The following is a 21,057-nucleotide window of genomic DNA, read 5'->3' on the forward strand; positions in this document are numbered from 1 at the left end:
GCTCCCTCCCCCCCCATCTCCCTCGCCTGTCGCCTTCTCCGAGGCCGTGAACCTGACAGGTGTGAAATTATACCTCTATCCCGTCTTTTTCTCCTCTTCCCTCCATCATGCTCTCCTGACCTCCACAAACACATCTGGCAGATGGTTAGTGAGAGGACAAGAGGGTGGATTCATGTGGGACAGGAATCTAGACGGCTACACATAGAGCTTATATCTGTGCCGTCTTCTTCTTCTTCTTCTCTCTTTTTATTGGCAGGGTGGAAAGGCTCAAGAAACATCTGAGATGGTGATGCTAAAGTGCTATAAAAATGCTGAATCACACACACTCAGCTGAGGCAACCATGAAAGCCTCTGTATGTCTGCGTCAACCTGTTTGCATGCACTTTCATCTCGCTAGTCCACAAAGCTAATGAGGTTAGCTCGGCCAGCGCTAGTCACAGCCAGTGTTCGACAGTGACCACATTAAGTTTGAGCTTATTTTATGAGTCAGCACTTTTATATATTAATGACTTGTACTGGATAAGGGGGAGAGACTCTCAGTAAGTGAACTAGATGTTCCACTTATGTAGTGAAAAACAAGTTGAGGCCACATTTAGTCCAGAGAGCAAGAAGAAGTTCTGTGAACTCTGTGAACTGAAGCTAAATTAACTTTGAGGGACAGAAATAATCAATGAAGTGAATGGATTTTAAAGAAGTTAAACAAATAATTGACATTAGTATGTACAAGGTACCTCCATCACTGCCCCTAAACTAAAATATTGAAACTATTGGAGGGGCAAATACAATCAGAAAGCATTCGATCAATACTGGAATATAATATTAGATATTTATATGTTATTAAATTCATTTGACAGAGACTGTGCACATGAAAGCATCTCAAACAAGCAATTGTTATTTTCTGTCAGGTGTATTTTTTACATTTACAAGCAAAATCAGACCATATTATACATGTACTTGAAGTATATTTAAATACTTTATAGAGATATTTTATGTACATTATAAAGCGTATTTCTTGGGTGTTGAAATAAAGTCATGAAATCTACGTCAGAAACTCATTTCAGCATCTTGCTGAATTCAGCAGATAAATCTGATGTTATTTTATGTAATTATTTTATATGTAATTATTGTTGTTGTGGGTTCAGATACTTTGCACTTATTTTTGACTCCTGAGGTTTTGATCTGATCCCACAGGACGACAGAGTTCGTCAATGTTTTCTACGGTCAGGGTTTCGTTTGGTAGGTTAGGGTGAGAGAAAGTTCATGGTTTGGATTAAAATAAGTCCTCGATTAAGGTTAAGGAACAATCATGGTCATGGTTAAAAGAAACCAGCTCTGACTTTCGGAAGGAAACTGGACGCCAGCGGCAGTTTCCAGTATCAAAGTCTATTGCTCTCAATGGACTGGAGTCGTGTTTCCAGCTGCTGAAGGGCTTTGTTATTTTGATGTAAACATATTTGTTACTGGGGTTCTCGCTGATCCTGTTGATTGTGCGGGAAGGACAGTGTGTTTTTTTCCTGCAGGTATCGCCGCTCTGCACGCTTACAGTAACGCGAGGGGCGCACGTTACTGAAGTATTTCGCTTGTGAAAGCTTTTGTCAACGTTAATAAATCAAAGACGGTTCAGACTGGAGGTGAAGGACAGAACATCACAGACTCTCCAGTTTCGCTCTGAGCCAGTTCCGTCTGGACAAACTCGACTTCTCCCCCGTTGGATTGACAGTTAATGACCATTAAGTGGAGGCCGCTAACATCACTGGATCAAGGGCATGAATGCATCAGCTTACAAAGTGTGTATGTGCGTATCCAAACCCACGTTAACACTCATCCAAGACTGCCAGCATCTTTCAGCAAGTACCAATCACGTGTGTGTGTGTGAGGGCGAGAACGTGTGTGTGCGCATTTGTATTAGGAAATATTTATGCATGCATGCGTCACTGCATGTGATTATGTGTATATGTGATCTGTGTGTGTCCCCGTGTGTGCGTCACTGAATAAAGCGTGCATGTGTGTGTTCCCATTATTGTCTTCCTGTTTTTGTGGAGTCAACGTGGGGGGGGGGGGGTTTACAGGGGAATTGTAGAAAGTTTGTGTCCAATCACACGTCAGGATTTGTTTGGTAATCACTCTAATCGATGCAGAGTCGCCGCTCTTACGTCTTTCCTCTCGACCTTGGCTCTTCACCCTCTTTTCTCCTCCTCCTCCTCCTCTCCTTTCCATTTGTCTCACTTCTCCGTGGAGCGCGCTCTAATTTATTCATGGTCTCGATTCCATGTGTCGCACAGCTGCGCCACGACTTCACCAAATCCCCCGGCCTCGTCCTCGACTCCGCAGGCGTGAAGACGTGAAGTAGCTGCCGCCATCGCCGTCCTCTCCGTGTTAAAGCTGCGACCCCCCCCCCGGAGTCTCCACCCGAAATGAGAACAAAACACTTGAAATGCAAATCTGGAGCGCTGACGAGCGAGCGAGCCCGAGATGGCGTGACCCATCAGTGAGCGGGGACGTGACGGGCAACAGCGCAGGTGCAGCTCTGAATATGTGATGTTGTTTTTCCTACTTTTCATTTCCAGTTGAAGTTATGATCGTGTATTAACCCCCCCGACCTACTGAAGCTTTTTCTTTCCGCTCTTCACTTTTAATGTTTGAGTAAATGTTGGATTTTAATCGTCCCGTTTAGACAAGGAGAAGTTTTTAAGTGTCCAGTATTTCACCTGCGTCACTGCAGATTAGCTGATTGATTGATTAGTCAACAGATCATTTATGAACTACTTTTTTTGTTGAATGTATTAAGTCGAAATTGTTTAAAATACTCATCAACATTTGGTTCATAAGGACTGTACATCTTTTACATCCTTGTCCTCCATCTACTCCTCTCTCCTCATACCTCCTCTCCTTACCTCCTAGACTCTTGTTTCCTAACTCCTTTTCTCTCGTGTCTCTTATTTTTATCCCTTCTTACCTATATTGTCTTTCCTCTCCTCTCTATCCTCCCCAGCCCTCTTTTCCTGTCTCCTCCCTCTTTTCTTTCGTCATTCTGTTCCTTCTCGTTTCGTTCTTTTTCTTTCCTCTGTTTTTAATCTCCCTCCCTCCTTTAACTCGGTGCATCTTTTCCTTCTCCTTACTTTCCTGTTTCTTTCTTCTGTCCCTCACTCTTCTTCCCTTTTTGTCATCCCTTTTCCTTTCCCCTCGTCTTCTCTTTTCTTTATCCTTCCCTCTTTCTTTCATTCTTTTAATTTCCTTCTCTACCCACGTTCCTCCTCTTTCTCTTGCCCCATCCCTTCCTCCTCTACATCCATTTTTTCTTTCCTCCCTTTCTATTTTTTTTTTTTACCTCCTTTCTTTTTCTCCATCCTTACAGTACAATACCCCGTCTGTGTGACTTAAATAGCAGCTCAGGTACAGTACAGTGTTTTCCATATGGCTCCCATTCACTCACTGTAGAGAAAGACTATATTGTAGCTAACCGGGCTGTAAAAACATAACAGGGGCGACTCTTAAAATATAATGAAAACCCTGCTCCTCCGTTTACATCGCCTGAAGGAGCAGTTTCACCTGGCTGTTGGAGACAGCGTCTTGTACCTGAGAGCTCGTTGACAGCTGGATATGGACTTATTGCTAACAGAAAACTGGTCCCGAGTCCTCCACCCAGACAGATTTCATCTCTACTGAACCAGTGATGCAGGGTCAAAATGTCCTATGTTGTTTTTGTTTTCATAAAATAGATTTTGTTTTGTTTTCCATGTAGAAAATCAGATTGTAAACAGAATATAATCTCTTCTTTTATATTTAGCAGTAACTGACTTTTAGCCACTCAGGAGCAGCACAAACAAACAAAGTTGTTTTGGCTAACGTGTTAGCTAACACATCTAGCAGCGTTAGTATCCATTTTGAGCGCCACCTTGTGGTTGTCACTCCTGAAAACAGACATTTTTCTGGCTCTTCAGCTGATTATGCTCCACCATGTTCACCAGCTAATTGCTAACATTTGTATGTTAGCCATTAGATGCTAGATGGGCGTTAGCAGACACTTACCAGTGCAGCAGGCTGCATGTAGCTAGCTTTGACATTTATTGGCAAGTTTGAGCTAGTCAGCTAAGCTAATTCACTAACCTATACAACAGAACATGATCACACATTTTTCTGTTAGCTGTAAGAGTGCTAGCCTTCATTTTATGTCTTTATGTGATCCAGCAAACCAAAACAGTTAGCTTAAAGGAGCTAAAACACTGTAGAGCTGAAGTGTTGGGTGATAATTATCTGCGGATTTGTCACTACAAGTGATCCCTTTCGTATTAAACGTATTTAGATATATTTTAAACTTAAAAATAGTGATAGCAGCTTTAAATATAGCTGAAAGCATTGGTAATGGAGCTCGCAGGCAAAAGCCACATATGCTAATTTCTTTGCATACTTCTCTGTAGATCTGTATCATGATTAATACATATAGCTACACATTTACGTGTATTCAGTACAAAAAAACCACACAACCATTCACTTAAATAATTAACTGTACTTTTCAGACAAATTATATTAGTAAAAACACACGGCTCAGGCACACACGCACACACACACACACACACACACACACACACACACACAGTAATATTCTCGGCTCATAGGCATTGATATCGGGGTGATATAATGACTCCCGAGGGCTCTGACCTTTATAAGTGGGATGGAAAACAAACGGAGCGCTTAGACAGCTGCCCACACACCCACACACACACACACACACACACACACTCTCCAACTTTTTTTGCCATGATTTATTGTGATAAAAAGGGAGGACCGTGGCCTTGGCTGTCTGTGCTACATTTTTACCATGATGATTTTTTTTTTTCTTCCCTGTTATTTGTGTTGGTACTGGAGCAAGACTTGCTGTGAGTGTGTGTGTGTGTGTGTGTGTGTGTGTGTGTGTCTTAGGGTCTAGACTGGTGCGTGTATGTTTGCGTAGTCCTTTAACTAAGGACTTGATAACTTTCCAGCTACTGAAAACATTTATTTATTCTTTCCTCCCTTTTTACACAAATGGTCTTTAGCAGTCAGTGGGAGTGTGAGTGTGTGTGTGTGTGTGTGTGTGTGTGTGTGTGTGTGTGTGTGTGTGTGTAGTACGTTTCTGTGTGTTTTCTTTCCATAAAAAAAAGTTAATTCCTTTCATTTCATGGAAGAGAAACATATAGAACAAGAAAAATACACGAAAAAGAAAAAGAAAGATTTATCACTGTTAACACTGATTGTTCCAGCGCGGACACCGACATCTGCTCTCGGGCACATGCACGGATCGTGCACTTCTACACACACTAAATCCGCAGTATGGGTACGTGGAGATGTGGCACGTGTGCACATCAGAAAACATGACAGCAAGAGGAAGAGCTCATTTTGTTTATTGTATTTGGCTGCAGCACAACAAAGGCAGCAAAGTTGGACATCATCATTTTTCTGTATTTCTTTTTTTAGTTTTGCTTGTTTTCTAACAATTATGCACTGCAATGAGGAAATGATCCCTCACTGGCTTCCCACAGTTGAAAATGGACTGTTGCAGCGACCAGGAATCAAACTCCAGGTCTCTGCAGTGACGGGTAAATGCCAAATTTAATTGTATGCTGCCAGTTTAAGATTCCCTGCATATGGATTTATCTTATTTGTTAGGAGTGGGGGATAAAAGAGAGACAAAAGAACGAGAAAAAAAAGGATAAAGCAAGATTTTATAGAAGCAGGAAGTGGAGACAGGGACGTAGAACTGAATTTAAGGTTTGACTGATTACTTCTAAATATGCTGAGGTAGAGGTTTGAAGTCTAGACAGTACATGCACACACACACACACACACACACACTACAGTGCTGTTAATTTAATGGGTTAATGTGCAGTTGACACACACACAAATGTATATCTATATACGGATACACACATTACAAGGAAGTGCACACAAACACCTTATAACATGCATGAAACACACAGAGAGCAGCCTGTAAAAGCCATGTACCAAAAATCTCTATACCTTTGGCTCTCTAATTGGCAGTGGCCTGTGATTGGCTGCTGGACATCTGCCAACAACCAGTGAGAGGCCTCGGTCTGGCTCGATCAAAACCATGGCTCTTAAAACAGTGGGAGAGCAGAGTGTGTGTGGGTGGGTGTGTGGTCACCTTAGTCAAGGGTACAAATGGTAACAACGTTGACTGACACACACACACACACACACACACAATTATGGCTGCATGATTACAGTCTACATTTACCATAAAACCTTAAATTAATAAAGTATGTGAAACATCCTTTGTGTGTGTGTGTGTGTGTGTGTGTGTGTGTGTGTGTGTGTGTGTGTCAGCCACATGTGTTAGAGCCATAACAGTCACAGTAGGAGGTTTCAAAGCCACAATGGTCCTTGTAATGTAAGTGCTGCTGCGCACACGCAACGACAACACACGTACACGACGCAGCCGAGTTACACACTTACAACATGAGCACGTTTACACATGCTAACACATGCTAACACATGCTAACACATGCTAACACAGTAATTAACAGTGAGGTTAAGATCCACAAGGTCACACGTTCATTTATCTATCCAGTTATCCATCTGAGTTTTTGACTTTGAGCTTATATGTTTCAGGCCATACGATAAGAAAAAGCCAGCGGTCTGTTCATGGTGCAGCCAAACGAACTCATACCGTTTTATTAAAGACGTCAATCAATAATCAGCCTTTTTCCCATCATGCAACAAGCAACTGTGATCTGATGTCATGTTGGACACAACAACCGTTCGAGCTAGCTGCACTAACCTCAGAGACAAATACATGGTATTTCCTGTGAATGCTTCATAATAGAAGTTGTGCAGCAGTAGGAAATGTTGGGTTAGCGTTAGCAGTCACTAAAATCAGCTGTGATACAGTGTTAGGAGAACTAACAGGAAGCTTATCAATGAGACAATGATGCAGTATCATTTCCTAATGCACAGGGAGGTAATTACTGTAATTACTGTATAGAGAAGTAATTGTAGATTGTAAATGCATGAATGGCTGTTGCTGAAAAACGCAGACCTTAAATGTGGTTTAATGTTATGAAAATCTAAACGATTGTAACTCTAATGTTACTCTAATGAAAGAGTTAAACTATAAAGTTCAGCTGAAAAAATAATTGTGAGAAAATTCAAAAGAAAAACAGTGTGTGGACGCATAATTAAAAATGAAAGCATGATGGAAACCAAACTTCGGCACACTTACATGTGGAAAATACATGTTGACACACCCCTGTCTCACACTCACACAGACACACACGCACACACACACACACACACACACGCACGCACACACACACACACACACGCACACACACACACACACACACAGAGTAGGTCAGTAGATTAGAGTAGACTAGGCCTATGCTGAAGTAAGGGAAATAGTTTTAATGTTAAGTGATCGCCAGTGGAAACTGAGCCGAGCTGTGGAAGGGAATTAGCACCAGTGTATAGCTCTATTGTAGCAGACGCCTTTGAACATGCAAACACACACACACACACACACACACACACGCAGCAATGTCATTAAATGTCAGACATACAGACACAGATGCGAAAAAGATTTTGGTGATTAAAGCGCCATGTTTGAGAGCATGAACACAGATACACAAATGAAAAAGAAATGACGTGTGCACAGTGACACACACACACACACACACACACACACACACACAGAACAGCCCTCAGTTCTGAAACAGACTGAGAAAACAAGCGGTAAACTCAGTTAAAATGGATTTATTTTATGAAATCTAATAATCGCAGCAATAAAAACATATTGGAATGATGTTTTGGCCGTTTCCTCTGTGACGTCTAAAGCCCCTTTTCCTGCTCGCATTTACAGGAGGTGAGTGGAAGGATATGAGACTGTGTGTGTGTGTGTGTGTGTGTGTGTGTGTGTGTGTGGATGTGGATGTATGTATATGTTGAGCATTAACCCAGGGATGCAAAGAAAGAAAGAAAGAAGGAGAGAAAAGATCGAAAGAGTCCAAGTTACATTCAAATGAAAAGATTTAACCCAACAGGATATTACATCATGAAGCTGGCCGGCATCCCGGTCGTTTGATTGGTCGTTTTCATCATTGCAAGTCCAAACATTTAGTCTACACTGATTTAACTTTTACTACGCCGCTATAAGCCCCGGCTTTAGGAATTACACATAAAATGAACATTTAATTAAAAGAAATACAACAAGAGGGATGGAGGGAACGGGGGAAGAAAAAGAAAAAGGAAAGAAAGACCAATAAAATTAGCGAGAAGGGCTTAGAGCAGGAAAGTAAAACCAAAAGAGGAATAAAGAATAAAAGAAAAGCATGAGTTAAAGCGCTTTACGGCTAGAGAGTTAACAAAGGGAGAAATAAAGGATTGAAGTAAATGGATTCAGAAAAGTTTTTGGCTGGTTTCAGACTTCTACAGTTTCAGGACAAGGTAGGAGATGACACACACACACACACACACACACACACACACACACACACACACACAGGGAAAGCTCACCGCATTATGAGTGGATGTAAATATTAAGCTGAGGCTCGTCTCCTCTTGTTGGCACCAGCTCCTCAGACAGAAACCACTTGCAGTTATAGACCCCCCCCCCCCCAGAAGAATATCTGGAGCGTGCCTACTGGGTATTAACTCATACAAATACACGCAGACAGGTTCAGAAAAAGCCTCCGTCGCTACCAGGCATGGTGGTCTGCGGCTGCTGGCATCAAACGGTATCAATAAAGGTTGTGACATTGAAGCGTCTGGAAGGGTTTAATGCTGCGGGGTATAAAAAGGTAGATGGGGGGGGGGGATATCGGAGGCAGGGTGGCCCGCCGTCTGCAGAGAGCGTCCTGGACCGCTGACAGACCGCTCTCATGACATGCAAGAGAAAAAAGGGTCGAGAAGAGACAAACATCTGTGGACGAGTTGGTTTTTCTCGTTGTGATCCGTCCAGATGTTTCAGACGGGTTTCAGCGAGGGTGTTGACACACAGACACTGGGACGGACGGACCGCTGTCAGTCTCGTAGACCGTCACCACCTGAACCCTGAAGTTTACCAAAAGCCGGACTACTGCTGATCCAGGTTCCTAAACAACCAGGATAAACTCTTTGCAGGCAGAAACACGTGAGCAGGATGATCCGAAAGCTCGAGTGTAACGAGGATACCGAAGGGATTAGCTTCCAGTTTTGATGCAGGATTTAAGATTTTATGAGTAAAAAAGTAATAATAATAATAATAATATGTGACACTTGCTGCAGTGGCCAGGCTTCGCTGCATGTCTTCCTCAACTCTCCTCTCCCTCACTGCAGCTACAAGGCAGAACAAACCCCCTGATACATGCAGTGTGTCACGTGATTATGTTGTCCTACCTTTTGATTCTTCCTCCACGTTTCTGATTCTCACGCTCTCTCATCTCTCATTAAAATCACTGACCTGAGGATGAATCGAAACGATGTCTTTAATTGTGTATTTCGACGCAGAACTGGATCCAGATGCAGATTAAAATTTCCCTCAGAAATTCCTACGATAAAAATAACACATTTAGAGGAACTGTGTTCACTCTGGTTCACTGTAAGTTGTGGTAAATTGTTGGCAGTGAATGAGATCATCGCACAGACATAAAGTCGGCGGCTTATCAAACATCAGTGAGCAACAACACACACACACACACACAAAAATCCACATCTAAAACAGTGTAATTCTGCTGCTTGATGTGCAATATACTGTATTTAACACTGTATTTCTTACTGGAGCCTCTTTCCCCATCACACCTCATATACACTACAGTGAAAACATCACGGCATCTGAAGAATAATTAAGAATACAAGGAAAACACACACCTGCTCTCGTGACACAGTCGTCAATAATAATAAATAAAAAAACTGCACACTCGTATCTCAGATTTTAAATAAATAGATCTAAATATTCTGGCCTGTTAAAGTCGTGCCAAGACGTTGATCTATTTAATTTAAAATAAGAGGATTATGTCTGAGTTACGAGCGCGTGATTCTCTTTCTTCGCAGCAGCTGAAGCTTCATTAACGGCATGAAAAATAATTGTGGCTTTAAGAAATACAGACTTTATTTTATGGTTTTGAATATAACTACATAATGAAATTGTTGGTCCTGACCCGGCCTCACCCCGAGCGCGGACCCGGTTTTGACCTAAACTTCGCGGGAACTGGATTAAAGTGGTCTGGACTGCAGTTATGAGCTGTTTATTTCAAAGTCAACTTTTCCTCTGAAGTGTCACCAACGCAAACTCCGCTTCGCCAAACGAGCGCCACAACCGAGCTCGTTACGTGTTTTTAAAAGCACTGACGAGGACGGCGAGAGTGATAAAGAGTCCAGTGACCGAGCGGCAGCAGCTCTCACACGAGACAATGAACAATGAGCTGCTCTCACAAACACTCGGCCTGCACTTAGATTTATAGAGCAATCATCGCAGTACGAAACTAACTTTACTATCTATTGTTGCGAGCAACAACACAGAGGGATATTGTGTAACTGTGACCACCAGAAAGCACTGGAAACACACACTGTAAATCACACAAAAACACTCACAAACAGTGGGCACAGACACACACACACACACACATGTTCAGTTAATACTAAAAGCAATGCGGGTTGACGTCGCGTAAACAAATACAGACATTTAAAGAATACACCAGCATGCACATAAACGCCAACATGAAAACACACACACACACACAGTTTCAAATGGACACACAAACACATTAAAAGTAGAGATAAAGCAAACATGAGAAAACACACACACACACACACACACACACCAGAACATCTCCAACAGATTGCCACAGCCATTAAAATAACACACACTTCATTTCACTTCATCACTGTTTTTACTGTCAGCCTCAAAGGTCGTTAAGGGCTGCCTTTAACGAGCCAGCAAAATAAAAGCCCCTACCCCCCCATCCTCCTTAACGAGACAAAATAAAAGTCCCTCCTTTAACGGCCCCGAAATCTTATTAGCACAGATGCTAATTTGTAATCATAACATCCCACTGGTTTGGTAAAATCTCGCCCTGCGTGAGCAAGTGTGTGAGCGCGATAGAGGCCACACACTTTAACACTAACACACACACACACACACACACACACACACACACCAGCGTAACACAACAATAGAAGTCAAGAAATACCAGGCTGAACAAAGACAGGCATTGTTTTGTTGGGACTTTGTTGGGGAGGTGGGGGGCACTGTGAGACATGACAGAGGTTACAGCTCCCACACTGCACACACACACACACACACACACACACACACACACACACACACACATACATCGTTGGTTCCTTTTGTGTCCTTGACCTGTGAACGTCGCACAGGAAATGGACAGGAGGTGTGAGAGCTCGTCAGATGTCAGGAGCCTCTCCTTGACATTTAGGGAGCATTTGTAAGTGTGTGTGTGTGTGTGTGTGTGTGTGTGTGTGTGTGTGTGTAAATAACATCCTTCAAACGCGACCTTGAAGATGTGCGACGCGGCGTGTCGCTTCACACTTACTGTTTTTCACAATGTCGGAGCCGTTTCCTTTAAAAGTCCCTTCAGGATAAAACTGGACGTCCATTCTTTTTGACTCTCACGCTCCTCTTCCTCCTCTTCCTCCTCCTTCCTCCTCGGTGCCGCTCCCTCGTAACTTTTTGCACGGTTGTTTGAACTCTCGGCAAGAAGGTCAGGACATCTGAGGTGCAGAGTGTGAAGGACGCTTAGAGAAGAAAGGCATCCTGGGAGATTACAGGAATGTGTTGTGACAGTTTCCTGAGTTTTCCGGCCGGTTTGGCAACATGTTTTCTATACACGAAAGAAATTCATTTATGAAGCTCATATTATTTACCTGAGATCTACCTGAGCAGATAAGTGGAGATGGACTTACCTTTATAAAAACTGAAACATAAGGTTCAGTAACAAACAAATAATTTATATATATATATATGAATGAATGAATATATGGGAGGTCAGATTTAACTTACCTGCAGCAACATCAGCATGTTTCTGGCACAACTTGTATTTGTCTGAAATAAAAATGTATATTTAGATTTGAATAATTATCTTCCCTCTGATGTTTCATTATCTGTGCGCATCAGGACAATAACTGCAAATGAAATCTCACCTCCGCATGAAAGTGCATTTCAATTTTCATGAAGTGAGTTAAGAAGCATCAGTGATTCATGAGTGGTTTAAAAAATGCTGGAGAAAACAAAGACACTCACCTCTGACACACGGCTGTTTGCAGGTGGAAGCTGATTTTCAACAGGTGTGCACAAGCAGACAAAAGCTCCTCTGAAAGGCAGGAGGACAACTTCCTGGTTTGAAGACACACAACAGGAAGTGTGTCACGTGACAGGTGGGGGGACCTATTAGGATTCAAGCTCAGCAAATAAGATGATTTTGTTTTTTAGCAGGAAAAGAAACCTTGTGCAGAATCAGCAACTAGGAAACCTGAGTGTGTGTTTTGGTGATTTGTAAGTCAAAATACAAATTGATTGATTGAAGAAGTAAGTTTTTATACATCTAGTTTAATATAATCTCATCTCAGTGTGTCAGTCACAGTATTTTAATGTGAAGCTACTACACATTGAAATAAAGTCAGTTGGTGTTTTTCCATCATCTGCTTTTGTGCTTATTTTCAATTTGGGGATAAAAAAGGTGAGTGAAAATACAAAAACATTTAAAAAAAGAAAGTTGAAATATGGCAATTTTTACAATTTGAGGCGGAAAAGTTGGTGTATATATATATATATATATATATAAAAGAAAAAGTTCATTGCAAAACATCAGATCAGAAACTCCATCACGTTTTTCATTCCTTTCAGGTTTGACAGGTCTTTATTTTTCACGGTCTCGTTTCCCTGTTTTCTTCTGCGACGGTTTAATGGCACCTTACTGGAGAATTAGTACAACCTTTAATCTCAAGTCAACAAACACATGTTAATTTGCATTTTCTTTATTCGACTTGCTAAATTTGAAGGGAGACTTGACAGTTGAAAAGCTCTGGTTATAGGTGAGAAGGACGTTGCAAACATTTTACTTTGTCAGCCATGTTTAGTGGTCATCACTTTCATTCGGACCGTTAACATGATACATACTGTAACGCTGAGACAGTGTCCGACCTCCGATGTTAGAGTCAGTTCTAAGACATTCTCCGAGCACCACATCACCCTGCCAGCTGCTCAGACCAGGGGAGTCTGAGATGAACCAGGGGATGAGGTAAAGAGCAGACCACCCTCTCCTACCTGAGCTCTGGACCAGGTCCAAGCATGCAGCTATACAGTGACTAAACGCCCCAACAATCCAGTGATTAGCATCTTGTTAAATTATACTGCTTTTTCCACTGAGCTGTTCAACTGCATTCCTCGCTGCTAGTTAACACAAAGACTAATGAGGGGAGCATGGCGTGTAAAATGAGTTTACAGCCGTGTGTTGGTGGTAGGCTAAAAGGACAACAGAAAAAAAAACAACGGCAAAGACACGCCGACGATGACCGTCACGTCTGAGCGCACGCACAAATGTAGCCGCAAGATCACGGATACGAATTCACGATGAGAAGAAATTACTACCCGACAAAACAGTCCAGCATCAAGCTAGAAGACACAATGGAGTCTGACGCTGCTGAACAAATTCTAGATTTACAAAGGGTTTTACAAGAGCTAGTTGGGGGCAATAAAGCTGCTCCAGAGGCAAAACATAGTGGGTGAGTCCAACCTCATTAGAAAGAGCCAAATCACAGTGTTTCTGAGTGGACCGGGGTGAAACACGGGTGCATGAAGACCGTCAACGACCAGCCACGGCGCCGCGACCGACGCAAACCCTCAAGAGTGTCGGGGCGTTTTTCTCTTCATCATAATTTAGCGTGTTAGCATGCTAACATCGGCTAATTAGCATGAAATACAGCTGAGGCTAATGGGAACGTCATTAGTTTTGTAGGAAAAAAACAAAGTCTGGACGAAAGAGGTGGATTCATCGATTGACTGACAGACAGATCAACTTATAGCCATGATGCTAACATGGTTAAAAACACAGTCCAGTCAAGGACAAACGTCTCTTAGCCACTGAGCTACATGAGCTGGCTTGTTAGCATGTTGAGTTTCCAACCATAAGAAATAGTCATTGTTGTTGAATTTATTCACAACTGACCCACAATTTGTAAATCTTTTCCTTCCACCTGCTGTTAGCGTGCAAATAAGAGAATCTGAAGCATGGTGATTTGATGTTTCTTGCTGAAATGCACCATGGGAGTTGTAGTTAACGTCTTTAAGCACAAATGCTTCTACCTTCGACGTTTTTTTAAAATCAAGAAACCAGGTATTTTCTAATAAATGTATGAATATTTTGGAGGCTGCTGATGATTCAGAGCTCCGTGCTGATCCAAGTCACAGAGCCGCTCCAGCTGTGAGTCATGGAACCGAATCCACAAACATCACATTTCAATAACTAACGATAAGTGACATCGCGGTCTGCATTCAAGGACGTCTTTGTTTTACATCTCCCTCGCTAAGGATTAACTGACCCAACTTCCAAAAAGCTTGTGTGTCTTACTTTAACATCAATCCAGTTTCCTGCAGCTGGATGCAGCTACAGCTGATTAATTCATTTTCCTAAATTTCATCCAAAAAACAATAAAAAAAAAACCTCATGTAAACTGAAGTCAGAAGCCAAACGGTGAACATCAGCGCTCGCTGACAGACAGCTTCATCGAGGCAGCGATTTGCACTCTGGACGGCCTCAGAGGTGTCAGAGCAAGCTGTTAACGCACATCTGTACACATGAGTATCTAAGTGTGTGTGTGTGTGTGTGTCTGTGAGTGTTTGCAAGCTGATATCATATGTCTGCTTATGTGTGTGTGTGTGTGTGTGTGTGTGAGTGTTTGTAAGCTGATATCACTGGCCTGAACTTTGGCAGTGTGACGGATAGACTCCCAGGTACAGATGGGGCTACTGCAGTTTTACTAGCTGCAAGTGTTTGATGTTATAGGCCTCCTCGTCGCTACGTGTGTGTGTGTGTGTGTGTGTGTGTGTGTGTGTGTGTGTGTTTCAGGTGATAATGAAACAACTAGAATCCTGTTTGCCAGCCTCCCCTCTGGCCATTTTCCATCATGTCTGGTGAATGAGGTGCACTTTGACCCCTCCATGTTCAAAGCTGCCTTTTTAAACACACACACACACACACACACACACACACACACACACAGACACACACACACACACACCGTCGGGGAATGCGTTGGCTGTAAACAAAACATTCCTCGGAGGAACCACATTTAATTCATCAGCGAGTCTGATTAACGTAGCAGGGAGATGAGGCAACGGGATGAGGAGAGAGGAGAAAAATGAAGCTAGGAGGAGGGAGGGAGGATGATGATGGAGAGGTGGAGGAGGAAGAAAACAGGGAGGAATGCTGATACGAGGTCAGTGATTAAAAGCTCAAGAAAGATAAATAGAATTCTGTTTTGCGAAATGGATAAATCACGATGTTGAAATATTACACCGTATAAAAACTTCACATGATAATAAATCTTTTACTTTATAGACTAATCATGTCCGAAAAGATTTCCAGTCTTTCATGAAGAGAACTTCAGCGTGATTTAGACTAATTATTTTCTCGATTATCAAACCTGAAGAAGACGCTTTTAAACATTCAAATCTAGAAGCTGGAAAAAGGTAAATATTTTATCTGACTGTGGATAAACAGGGACGTAACCTGAAAGTAGTCTGAGTGGCGGAGGGATACGACCGTGGAGGCGATAATTCTAGTTCTTTTTCAACGCTGCACAAACAACCGGTATTGATATTAAAAATGAAATATTGATACTGTGTTAAGAAAACACACATATATTGTTTGATGCTGAGGTGATGGCAGATTCATCTTGTTGCCGTTAAGTGTAGTTTGTTCACTTTGACACGGTCGTGGTCACACACACACACACACACACACACACACACTTCACCTCCCTACGCTCGTGTTTGAGTTCAACTCATTTGCCACAAAAGAGGCGAAAACACACAATAAACAAAGTTAAAGATGCTGCGATAACCCTGTTACCAGCATTAACAGATGTTTCACACTCAGAATGAATTTCTCAGGAACTTTCTGGACATTTTATTCAGATTTTTCTTTTTTTCAAAGCTTTTCAGATTAGAAACCATGAAATCTCAGGGGGGGGGGGGGGCTGATTTCAGCTGCAGTGTGAACGGAGCCAAAGAATACAACGTGAGTCATTTGTACGGCACAGGAAGTGATAAGGAGCTGAAATACTGGAGGAGGTAAAAATGGAGGGAAGAGGAGGAGAGGGAGGGAGGTCAGGGTGAGGTGAGGAGGAAGAGGAGGAGGAGAAGAGGAGGAAGACAGGGAAGGTCAAAGAAAATGAGAGAGAAAGGGATGGAGACCACCACCACAGCCCACCCAGACTGCACACACACACACACACACACACACACACACACACACACACACACACACACACACACACACACACACACACACACACACAGTGGTCAGCGGTTCACCTGCAGTTCACGTTGACCATAACAACACCCCTGAGAAAGAGAGCAAAGACCGGAGAACATGAGATGGGAAGAAGAGGAAAAAAGGAGAGAGGTTACGGGATGGGAGCGATGTGGTATCGGGAGGGATGGACGAGTGGAAGGAGGGATGAGGGAGGAGAGGATGGAGGGAGGGAGGGAGGGAGGGAGGGAGGAAACGAGGAAGAGGTGGGAAGGCAAAGTAATAATTTAGGGCTTGTGGGAGCTCGGGAGAGGAATCGATCAAAGAGTTTGCAGTCCGACGCTGCGGGTTCGCACCAAGGTCAGTGAACTGAACGCACACGTGCACACTCTGCATACTTATATACATATATATATACACACCCTCAACACACACACACACACACACACACACACACACACAAGCCTGGAAATGTACTCGTTTGTAAGAAAATGAATGCTTTTTAAATGAAAAAGAGAGAGAAGGAGTTTTACAACTTGAAATGGAACTGGACCAACATCAACGCGACGTAATGGAACCGTGACCAAAATTACAAACCACAACGCCGACTACAAAATGATCCCGTCTAACCTTGATGATGATTTACTGCTAACCGTAATGATTTAGCTTAGCCGTGTCCAACACGTGACTCTGACGACAACGTTGTAAAATTGTAAATAAAGTGAGTTGAGTTCATTCAGAAAACAGTGTTGTAGGTTTCACAGTAGCTCAGACTCATAAAGGATAATTCATGTGGCTGGTGTGTGTTCATCATCGTGACGTGAGCAAGTGCTTTAATATTAAAACATATGAGGGTTTCACAATTATACTAATGGATTCTGTCACTCCTATAATTATTTCGTTTTACCATAATTTGGGGAATAATCATGCTGTTAGTTTTGAATCTACAGTTCCCATAATGTTTGAGAGGATGTAAACGTTGGATTCAGTGAATTAGCTTGTGGTTTACCTGTTTTGTTGTTGTTTTTTATCTTATTTTTATTTACATTTTGGCAAATTAGCACCATTAAAAGTACGCTGAATTAGCTAATAGCAGTTCGTGTTTGCAATTAATCCATAAATGTACAGACAAGTATCACTGGATTACTGTGATGCTGAAGGAAACTTAAAAACTTTTAGATTCTCAGGCAAGTTCTGGAGTTAAAAAGATGGTTTCTATGGTTTCTGAGCAGATTTATAGACGTTTATTAATAATTGACATCAGAGATAATGAAAAAAGAAAGTCACACTGAGTCTTTTACAAATATTAAGTCTCGACGTTTTAGGACAAAATGTTTGACAATGTTTATTTTGTTTAACGTGCAAAGAAACACGGCACACACCGATCAGAAATGTAGTTTTATTGATAATACATGACATAATGCAGTGCACACAGTATTGCTCTTTGTGGATATGAAGTCAAATACATGTCACGTTTGGATTACATTCAGTCTGTGTCTCCCAGAAAACATTCAAATATCATTAACACTGTCAGTCACGACCACCCACCGTTTACAGTAACACTGAAGGAATCCGTCACGGTGCCGTTCACGTGAAAACACATTGGATTTAAAACCAGTTTTCAGTTCCAGTTTCACGGAGACAGAGCTCCTGCGTGTTTCTGTTCGGTGCAGTTTTATGGCATCGGGAGTTTATTGGAGTCGACAGCAGAAGGATGCTCGTGTTTAAAGCCGAAGCACAGAGCAGAAACAGAGCGAAGCATTCAGAGTAAGCGACGGGGATGATGGAAGGATTAGTCCGAGTTTGTTCGTTAACAAAAACTTCAAACATGCTTCTTTATTTTTTAGTTTGTTTTGTATATTACCAGAAAGGAATAGTTCAGCATTTTGGGAAAACAATCTGTCCAGCAGCATCTGTAAAGCTCATGAATGAACATGTTACATCTTGTTTCTTCCTGGGAAACGTTCTTGTTGTTTCTTTCAGTATAAATTTGTGTAAAGTGCGAACTTTAGTCTAAATTGTAAACACATTTCCCGGGTAAAAAGCTGCAGGATCAAGGATTTATTTTACTAAAACTACACACACAACATTCAGCACAGATGTGCGTGTTTACTGAGTAAAGCCACAAACGCAAAGATCAATATCATTCAAATAAAAATCACAATCTTCTCATCCAACTCTGAGAGACAATAAATAAGTTTATTTTCCAAAATGTCAATCTATTCCTTCATATTTTTTTAACTGTTAAAACCGCTGAGCATGTTTCACATCTGGCCACGCCCTGATCAGTGATGTCACTGCGGGTATTTTGCCTTGTGATGTCACTGATTAGGGGTGTGGCTAGTTTCAGCTCATCAGAAATGAATGCAGCAGCAGTTTTTTGGTTTTCCTCGTTTAATTCAGTGATTTGAGAGAAAAAGTGTCATAAGTATGAAAAGCTTCATAAAGGCAACTGGTAACAACTAATTTCTTTTTTAAAAAAGCAGCATTTTGGTTGTTTTTGTATAGTTTTAATTCATGCTGAGGCACGAGTTAGTGTTACTGTACATTAAGACAGCAAAGCTAAAAGGCTAAAGGCTAAAGGCACGTTGCATTTACTGAAAGGAAACAGTCGAATCTGAGTCAGATGTGCAGCATGAAGGCGTCTTAAAGCTCCGTGGAAAATACAACCGGAAAAAAAAGTCAACATCACTTTCACTGAAAACAACAACAACAACAACAACAACAACAACAACAACTGACAGCAGGATTGTCTGAAGAAAAGTTTTCCGTTACATCAGCAGGATGTTTAAAGCTCTGTCAAATATATATATATATATATATATATATATAAAGCTATTTCAAGATACTAACACAAAATTTAAGTGTAGTACACAAAAAAAAAAAGTCCATAAAATTCTCATGTGTTCAGGCAAACATCCCGACGTGAATCTAAATAAATTCATCTTCACTTTTCTTGACAGGTATCTGCTGCATTCAGACATGATGCAATAGGAATTTTCATTTTGTTTTGTTTTTTGTTATTTGCACTTTTTCTTTTATATATTTACAAAAAGTATCTGAATACAACACCGATATCAATTAGCATGAGCTATATGACTAAGCTGTTCACTGTCATTATGTGATAAGAGAAGTATATATGTCGTAAATATAACTGTGAGAAATCACCAGGACTATTCGTCTCGAGTCATTTTCAAGTCAAATTGTGAAATATTCATCTTTTTCTTGTATCTGAACACACGTTTTCAGCAGGTACTGGACAAAAACATGGCGACATTCATTCTTCTAAACTTCAAGATACTTTTCTTTAAATGTAAACAGCAAGAAGAACCTCAGTCCACTTAACCTGAACCACAAGATGCCAAACAGGAAGTTCCGACCTCAAAAACAGCTCAGTACTTAAAGCACTAACACATACTGATGTGGCCTAACAGAAGCTATCCCACGCTTCCCCACAGAAACCTGCTTTCAAACAGACTTTAGTGTCTTAAAGCCTCGATTCACACATTCACACGTGAATCTGACGCTTCAGAGATGAAAGCTGAGCAGGTGAAACAGCGGCTCATCTCCGGCAGCCGTGATGGAGCCAGAACATGATGCAGCTGATGGACATGGGCCTTGATTATTTTTTTTTGCATCCCTCTAAGTGGTAGCATTTGCTTACATTCAAAAAGGGAAGCCAGATGGTGAATAGAAAATGAACTTAGGTCAAAAATTAGCACTTGATTTTACTTTTTGTGTGTGTGTGTGTGTGTGTGTGTGTGTGTGACGAATCTTTAGTGTTCGGCAAAACGAATCAGATGCACCTTTTCTTTTCATCCTCATCCTCAGAGGTGTTCTTGTCTTTTCTCTGAGGTTTTGTCAGAGGTGAGAACGGGTGGTTTGAGCTACGTCACCGACAGGTCTCTGATCTCCTCACAGTGGTTGCTAAGAGCAACATCGCAGTCTAAACTCTGCGGAGGGGAAAACAAACAAAAAAAAACACAATGCAGAAGTTTGTGGGTGCAAGGAGACGAATGTCCGAGAGCGAGTCAGTTCCTCGTGTTTGGAAAGGCGAGCGAGACGCGTTGAATCTGGGCTGATGCTCGAATTCACATTAATGTGTCGTTAACAGATTTTAAAACTCCAGAGAAGGTAAATTAGCGCTAAACGCCCCCCTGACCTGGCAGGACGACAGGTTACCGAGGCGCCGTCCAATAAATGAGCCGCTCGCGGGTCCATGTGACTTTTGTTTACGGGGCCTGGTTGGCTCGTAACCGGCCGGTGTGAACCTAAAGCGAACCAAACGGGTCCATGTCAATTTTTCCACTCTGGTCAGGACCACAGCAAACCATGTGAAAAAAAAAAAAAAATCTGACTTTAGAAGAAACCCACGAAGAAGAAACAGATTAAATCAAATAAAGAGATGAATGGGTTTAATTATTTCTCTCATCCTCTTCTTCATGTCTTTTAATTGCGGCTCAGTTCGTCTTCATCATCCGTCCTTGTTTCAGTTGGTGTGCGCTATTTAAGGATCAAAAGACCTTGAGACACACACACACACACACACACACACACACACACACACACACACACACACACACACACACACACA

The 21,057-nt window shown here is 41.8% G+C and overlaps 1 protein-coding gene across 1 annotated transcript in view; it reads right to left on the minus strand.

Annotated features, from left to right (window-relative positions):
- LOC111657893 (uncharacterized) overlaps positions 1-21,057 on the minus strand; it is a 248,117-nt gene that overhangs the window by 226,786 nt on the left and 274 nt on the right. The gene's annotated exons all lie outside the window — the stretch shown is intronic.

This window comes from Seriola lalandi, unplaced genomic scaffold (assembly GCF_002814215.2).
Source record: "Seriola lalandi dorsalis isolate HSWRI2012SDOR001 ecotype SW California unplaced genomic scaffold, Sedor1 jcf7180002054418, whole genome shotgun sequence".
Classification (NCBI taxonomy): domain Eukaryota; kingdom Metazoa; phylum Chordata; class Actinopteri; order Carangiformes; family Carangidae; genus Seriola; species Seriola lalandi.